Source organism: Arachis ipaensis, chromosome B9, assembly GCF_059453495.1.
Source record: "Arachis ipaensis isolate K30076 ecotype BB chromosome B9, ASM5945349v1, whole genome shotgun sequence".
NCBI lineage: Eukaryota > Viridiplantae > Streptophyta > Magnoliopsida > Fabales > Fabaceae > Arachis > Arachis ipaensis.
Genome location: NC_142444.1, coordinates 42,606,654 through 42,615,125, shown reverse-complemented (window position 1 = coordinate 42,615,125; position 8,472 = coordinate 42,606,654). Strand labels below are relative to the sequence as shown.

The 8,472-nt window shown below is 35.4% G+C and overlaps 1 non-coding gene and 1 pseudogene across 1 annotated transcript; both read left to right on the top strand.

Moving 5' to 3' along the window:
- The first annotated feature begins 375 nt into the window (after nt 1–375).
- Nucleotides 376–483, top strand: LOC148544455 (small nucleolar RNA R71). The gene has a single exon (XR_015901993.1). It is a non-coding gene; the product is annotated as a small nucleolar RNA R71 (small nucleolar RNA).
- A 2,017-nt stretch (nt 484–2,500) lies between these two features.
- On the top strand, nt 2,501–8,455 carry LOC110266827 (protein LATE ELONGATED HYPOCOTYL pseudogene; annotated as a pseudogene).
- The last annotated feature ends 17 nt before the right edge of the window (nt 8,456–8,472 follow it).

Genomic DNA, 8,472 nt, shown 5'->3' with positions numbered 1-8,472 from the left:
CTCTGCTATTGCAGGGTTCTCAGGATCATAAGCTTCTTCTTCATAAGAAGCCTCTTGAGTACTGTTGGATGCAGCTTGCACTCCATTCAGACTCTGAGAGATCATATTGACTTGTTGAGTCAATATTTTGTTCTGAGCCAATATGGCATTCAGAGTATCAATTTCAAGAACTCCCTTCTTCATAGGCGTCCCATTATTCACAGGATTCCTTTCAGAAGTGTACATGAACTGGTTATTTGCAACCATGTCAATGAGTTCTTGAGCTTCTGCAGGCATTTTCTTTAGGTGAATGGATCCACCTGCAGAGGTATCCAATGACATCTTAGATAACTCAGACAGACCATCATAGAATATATCCAGGATGGTCCATTCTGAAAGCATGTCAGAAGGACACTTTTTGGTCAGTCCTTTGTATCTCTCCCAAGCTTCATAGAGGGATTCACCTTCTTTCTGTCTGAAGGTTTGAACATCCACTCTAAGCTTGCTCAGCTTTTGAAGAGGAAAGAACTTGGCTAGGAAAGCCTTGACCAGCTTATCCCAAGAGTTCAGGCTGTCTTTAGGTTGAGAATCCAACCATATTCTAGCTCTGTCTCTTATAGCAAAAGGGAAAAGCATGAGCCTGTAGACTTCAGGATCTACTCCATTAGTCTTAACAGTATCACATATCTGCAAGAATTCAGTTAAGAACTGAAAAGGATCTTCAGATGGAAGTCCATGAAACTTGCAGTTTTGCTGCATCAGAGAAACTAATTGAGGTTTCAGCTCAAAGTTGTTTGCTCCAATGGCAGGAATGGAGATGCTTCTTCCATGTTAATTGGAATTAGGTGCAGTAAAGTCACCAAGCATCCTCCTTTCATTATTATTATTTTTGGCTGCCATCTCCTCTTCCTGTTCGAAAATTTCTGAAAGATTATCTCTGGATTGTTGTATTTTAGCTTCTCTTAGTTTCCTTTTCAGAGTCCTTTCAGGTTCTGGATCTGCTTCCACAAGAATGTTCTTGTCCTTGCTCCTGCTCATATGACAAAGAAGAGGGCATAGAAAAATAATAATAATAGAGATCCTCTTTTTTTTTTGTGAGTGAGGGAGAGATGTTAGTAGATGAATAAACAAATAGAAGGAGATGAGAGAGAAGAGAATTTTCGAAAATTATTTTTGAAAAAAGAGTTAGTGATTTTCGAAAATAGTTTTTGAAAAATGTTAGTAATTTTCGAAAATTAAAATTAAAATTTAAAATAATTAATTAATTAAAAAGAAATTTTGAAAAAGAGAGGAGATATTTTCGAAAATTAGAGAGAGAGAGAGTTAGTTAGGTGGTTTTGAAAAAGATAAGAAACAAACAAAAAGTTAGTTAGTTAGTTGAAACAAATTTGAAAGGATAAGAAGTTAGGGAGTTAGAAAAGATATTTTGAAATCAAATTTTTGAAAAAGATAAGATAAGAAGATATTTTTGAAAAGATATGATTGAAATTAGTTTTTGAAAAAGATTTGATTTTTTTTTAAAATCACAATTAATGACTTGATTCACAAGAAATCACAAGATATGATTCTAGAACTTAAAGTTTGAAACTTTCTTAACAAGTAAGTAACAAACTTGAAATTTTTGAATCAAAACATTAATTGGTGATGTTATTTTCGAAAATTTGATATAAGAAAAATATTTTTGAAAAATGTTTTTAGAATTTTCGAAAATAACTAAGAAATTTGAAAAAGATTTGATTTTTGAAAAAGATTTTGAAAAAGATGAGATTTTTAAATTGAAAATTTGATTTGACTCATAAAAACAACTAAATTTTAAAAAGTTTTGAAAAAGTCAAATCTAATTTTCGAAATTATGAGAGAAAAGAGGGAAAGATATTTTTTTGATTTTTGAATTTTTTATTATGAGAGAGAAAAACATGAAAATTATGCAATGCATGAGAATTTTAGATCAAAACATGTGATGCATGCAAGAATGCTATGAATGTCAAGATGAACACCAAGAACACTATGAAGATCATGATGAACATCAAGAACATATTTTTGAAAAATTTTTAATGCAAAGAAAACATGCAAGACACCAAACTTAGAATTCTTTAATGCTTAGACACTAAGAATTCAAGAATGCATATGAAAAACAAGAAAAGACACAAAACATGCAAATGCAAAGACCAAACAAGAAGACTTATCAAGAACAACTTGAAGATCATGAAGAACAATATGAATGCATGAAATTTTCGAAAAAAAATGCAAGATGCACATGCAATTGACACCAAACTTATAACATGACTCAAGACTCAAACAAGAAACAGAAAAATATTTTTTTTTATTTTTATGATTTTCTAATTTTTTTGGATTTTTCGAAAATTAATTGAAAAAGGAAAATAAGGATTCCAAAATTTTTAATCTGAATTCCAGGAATCTTGCATTCTTAGTCTACGGCTTCAGTCCAGGAATTAGACATGGCTCACTAGCCAGCCAAGCTTTCAATGAAAGCTCCGGTCCAAAACACTAGACATGGCCAATGGCCAGCCAAGCTTCAGCAAACATAGATACCTCTCATGTATACAACAGCTGATATTTCATCCAACTTCATATACTTATGAGTGGAAGCCTCAGTCCAAAAGAATTTAGACATGGCTTTACAGCCAGCCAGGCTTCACATGCTTCATGAAACACTAGGATTCATTCTTTAAAAATTTTGAATAAATTTTTTTTTTCGAAAACAAAAGAAAACACTTTTGAAAGATTTTTGGAAAATTTTTGAAAACAAAACAAAAAAGAAAATTACCTAATCTGAGCAACAGGATGAACCGTCAGTTGTCCAAACTCGAACAATCCCCGGCAACGGCGCCAAAAACTTGGTGCGCAGAAATTGTGATTACACTTTTATTATGTAAAATTCATTGCTCTTTCTTTCCCTGGTAATGGCGCCAAACACATGATGCCAATACCATGGTTCACAACTTCGCACAACTAACCAACAAGTGCACTGGGTCGTCCAAGTAATACCTTACGTGAGTAAGGGTCGAATCCCACAGAGATTGTTGGTATGAAGCAAGCTATGGTCACCTTGTAAATCTCAGTCAGGCGGATATAAAATAGTAATGGGCTTTTCAAAAATAATTAATAAAATAGGGATAGAAATACTTATGTAATTCATTGGTGAGAATTTCAGATAAGCGAATAGAGATGCTTTCGTTCCTCTGAACCTCTGCTTTCCTGCTATCTTCATCCAATCAGTCTTACTCCTTTCTATGGCTGGCTTTATGTGATACATCACCATTGTCAATGGCTACTTTCGGTCTTCTCTCGGGAAAATGATCCAAATGCCCTGTCACGGCACGGCTAATCGTCTAGAGGCATCACCCTTGTCAATGGTTTCATCCTATCCTCTCAGTGAAAATGGTCAACGCACCCTGTCACAGCACGGCTATTCATCTGTTGGTTCTCGATCATGCTGGAATAGGATTTACTATCCTTTTGCGTCTGTCACTACGCCCGGCAATCGCGAGTTTGAAGCTCGTCACAGTCATTCAATCATTGAATCCTACTCGGAATACCACAGACAAGGTTTAGACCTTCCGGATTCTCTTGAATGCCGCCATCATTCTAGCTTACACCGCGAAGATTCCGATTAAGAGATCTAAGAGATACTCATTCAATCTAATGTAGAACGGGAGTGGTTGTCAGGCACACGTTCATAGGGAATGATGATGATTGTCACGTTCATCACATTCAGGTTGAAGTGCGAATGAATATCTTAGAAGCGAAATAAGAAGAATTGAATAGAAAACAGTAGTACTTTGCATTAATCTTTGAGGAACAGCAGAGCTCCACACCTTAATCTATGGAGTGTAGAAATTCTACCGTTGAAAATACATAAGTGAATAGAGGGTAAGGATGGCCGAGTGGCCAGCCTCCCATGGAGGTCTAGAGATCTAAAAGTGATCAAAAGATACAATCCAGGATCAAAAGATATCTAATACAATAGTTAAATGTCCTATTTATAGTAAACTAGCTAATATGGTTTACAGAAGTAAGTAATTGATGCATAAATCCACTTCCGGGGCCCACTTGGTATGTGCTTGGGCTGAGCTTGAGTGTTGCACGTGTAGAGGTCCTTCTTGGAGTTGAACGCCAGCATTTGTGCCAGTTTGGGCGTTCAACTCTGGTTTTGGATCCTTTTCTGGCGCTGGCCGCCAGAATTGGGCAGAGAGCTGGCGTTGAACGCCAGTTTGTGTCATCTATTCTTGGCCAAAGTATGGACTATTATATATTTCTGGAAATCCCTGGATGTCTACTTTCCAACGCAATTGGAAGCACGCCATTTCGAGTTCTGTAGCTCCAGAAAATCTACTTTAAGTGCAGGGAGGTCAGAATCCAACAGCATCAGCAGTCCTTCTTCAACCTCTGAATCTGATTTTTGCTCAAGTCCCTCAATTTCAGCCAGAAAATACCTGAAATCACAGAAAAACACACAAACTCATAGTAAAGTCCAGAAATGTGAATTTAACATAAAAACTAATGAAAATATCCCTAAAAGTAACTAGATCCTACTAAAAACATACTAAAAACAATGTCAAAAAGCGTATAAATTATCCGCTCATCAAGTAGTGAAGGCATTCCTTGCAGCCATATGTTTTGTGCCATGAAAATGGTAGGTTTACAGAAGTTGTCAGATAGTCTTCTTTTGAAAAGATGGTCGAAGGATACCAAAAAGTAGCTGGATGAAAATTTTGCTAGGGGCACTGCACAAGACAGAGAAAGAGAACTTTTAATGCGTTATGGCGCATTTTCAGTGGCAGTTACGTGGATGGTATTCTTAGGAGCTCAAGATGATCCTTCTTTCCATGACACTATGAATGAAGTCTGTCGTTGGACTAAAACACTAGAGCAAAAATCTTTCTTGAAAAGACAAACAAGTGATTCTCCCATGCCGACCCTGTTGGTGACCTTTCAATAGTCAAGACAAAAGGTGCACCCAAGGGAAAAAAAAAGAGAGAGAGGTAAACGGAGATGCACTAAATGCAACCGTGCTGGTCATATGAAGAAGAATTGTCTTGTGAGAAATGACGGTGACGATTCGGGTGATAAGACTAGTATTGACACACAAACTAGCTTTGGTACAGAAGAGGTCAGTAAGATACAATATTGCCATAGTGGTTACTTGAATTAAAATAAACTTGTAAATTCTATGTTATAGTTATACTTGATAGCAATGTTGATTGTATGTATCATTTTTTTCATAGGAGCTTCCCAAGGACCCTATGGCTTCTTAAGGGACATCAGCAGTGCCAAATACAAAAGTAAATGCATCTGTACAGCTAGGATTTGGGCTAGGTGATTTAGGATTGATTAATAGCCATAGGGCTCCCATCCTACCATATGGAAGTCATCAGTGGCTATTACAGGTATGAATAATAAGAAATTAATTATTGCATTGTTAATTCTTACTGTTTAGTAATTTTTAAATTATTTGATATCACATTATGATTCGCTAAAGTCCTTTCTTTTTCTCTCAAATTTATTTGTACAGTGGAGAACAGGTTGTACAACAAGGACAAATTTCAAAGTTTAATGGGATGCAGTACCATATACTTCTATAGTGTGATGAGAGTATATTTTAAGATGTTGTTTAAATTTTTGAATTTCAAATAGTAGTGCATTGAGGTTGATATAAAATTTTTATTATTAAATTTTTAGATATTTTCTTATGGGTAAATTTAATAAATAGACACTAGACTCTACTGAAATGTGCATAAGGATTCAATAGTTGTTGATTTATATAGTTAACCTGACTAAGTTAGAATTTGCTCTATTTTTTGAAGTTCATATACTCAGTTGTTCAGGTTTCTGTTTGAAGACTTTTTAATTGCAAAAGGAAAATGTAAATAGCCCATATCAGATTATTGTTTATTCTTATTCATTCTAACATTCAAAAGGGTCTCTTATGATGATTTGAGAAAAGATTAAAGTGTTTATTTGAATTTAAAATGGAAGGTGTATTAATAGACCAATCCACCCAAACAACCAATAATGTTTATAGGCTTTGGCAAAACTGGTCTATCTGTATTAAGGAACTCATTGAAATTCATGGATTTTAAGTACTGAGATTTGTTCAATTGGTCTCCCTGAAAGATTGCTAGCAGTTGATTCTAAGTAATATTTTATCTGGTATATATATATATATATATATATATATATATATATGCTACTGTCTTATTTATTCCATATGGTTTCACTTACTAATATAAGTGATATCTGTTATTAATAGAATGGATGTATAGTTTTCTAGTTATCTGGAATCTGGATAATAATGTGCTTTCAAAATATAATGCACCATGTTAAAATGGACAAATGCAAAGTGTGTAAACTATTGCGAATATTTTCAATTCTTATGTTTGACTTTTTGCAGTGGTTGTTTTGTTGCTGTCAGTGCATATGAAGATCGGTTGGCTCTATTTTCTATGTCAGGGATTGGCAATGATATTGTTGATGAGGTCTGGAAATGCTTTTCTATTTATTGAAGGTGATGCTCTTTTGACGGGTATGTTCTCTGCTTATTTATAGACGGGTATGTTCTCTGCTCGAACCTATTTTGTGCTCTTGGCTTCTTCAGTTTTTGTTATTACCTAGGTTAATTTGATGTTGTTCTTCTTTCGCAATTGTTTCATTATAATTGCTTACTTTCAGGAAGAAGCTTACTTGAAGACTTCTTTTTTACGAGTGCCAACGATGATCATGAAGGCCAAATTGAAGCAACAATGTGGTGGACAGTTTACATCAAAGATGGAAGGAATGATAGGTTCTTTACATATACCATGTTTATCTCTTTTTGGCTGGTCAACTAAAAATTATGTTGCTTTTTGCTTCCACCAGGTTACAAACTTGACACTGGCAAAGGAGAATCAAACTAGCTTTGAGGAGTATTTAAGCAATAATCCTAATGTGGACCCTGGAATAGACTTGACAGTTACAGTTCTGACTAATGGCTTCTGGCCCAGTTACAAATCTTTTGATCTCAATCTTCCAACGAAAATGGTAATCTACATATTCTTCATATAAGCATCTTATATAACATGGTGCCAAGTACTTGGTACACTTGGATTAAGTAGATTTTGGTCTACAAGTAACAGCTTCCCTCTCTTAATATTTTTAGATCAAGTGCGTTGAAGTTTTCAAGGAATTTTATCCAACTAAAACAAAGCACAGAAAGCTTACATGGATTTACTCCTTGGGTACTTGTAATATAAGTGGGAAATTTGAACAAAAAATTGTGGAGCTGATTGTTACAACCTACCAGATTAATTACTTATCGCATGCTTCTTATCTGTAAAAGAATACCATTTTCCCCTCACACGTTCATTGTTTCACTTTTTGGATCTTGACAATGTAGTATTGGATTTCTTTCTCCTGATCAATGTTGGTCTAATAATAACGTGTTTTTAACACTCCTGCAGGGCATTACTTAAGTGCATCAGCTCTAATATGGGCGAGCACACAGAATGATAAATTGAAGGATAAAATGTCAGCCATTGTTGCCGGTCTCTCTGCCTGTCAGCAAAAAATTGGAACTGGATATCTCTCTGCATTTCTATCTGAGTTTTTTGACAAATTTAAAGCTATTCAGCCTGTGTGGGCTCCCTATTACACCATTCACAAGGTTCAATAGAAAAAAATTGATTTTACTTGCAAGTGCTTTCTTTTGGCCTCAATACATTAATGAAATTCTCTCTTTTGTTAACAAAAAAATAATCTTTAACAGATATTGGCCGGCCAAGGCTACTGATCAAGAGTTGAATAAAGAAATATCCGAGCGCATTGATTCCAACAAAGCAAAAGATAGAAAATCAGTCGATCAATCCTCATGTGGTTCCAACACAACCTCTAGCAGCGAATTGGAGACTGATGCATTAGAGAAGGATGAGCAAGGGAAGGAAGTGCCTGAAATAGCTGATGCTAACAATTTAGCCATTGAATCTAGTAATCGTCGTAGTAGGAGTGTTAGCAACCTTACTGATTCTTGGAAAGAGGTCTCCGAAGAGGTAACATTGTATCACATTTTCTTTTCATGAAATTATTTTAATACAATGCAATCATGCGTTGCTTTTTCTTATGAAACCTTAATTACCAGGGGCGACTGGCCTTTCAGGCTCTCTTTGCCAGAGAGGTGTTGCCACAAAGCTTTTCGCCTCTGCCCGATTTGCTAAACAAGGATCAGGAAATGGACAGCATCAGGGATAACAAGCAAACCATAGATATCAAGGATGAAGGCCAAGAGAGCAAGAAATGCAGTTCTATTTTTTAGGGTATTCAGAAAATGATGCCATGTATAGAGAATAATGAGGAAGAGGGACTGCTAACCATATGACTTGGACAAGGAAAGCTCAAGACTCGTCGAACCGACTTCAAACCTTACAAAAGATGTTCAATTGAGGCCAAGGAAAATAGGGTTGGAAGCATTGATGAACATTAAGTAATTTATGATCCTTG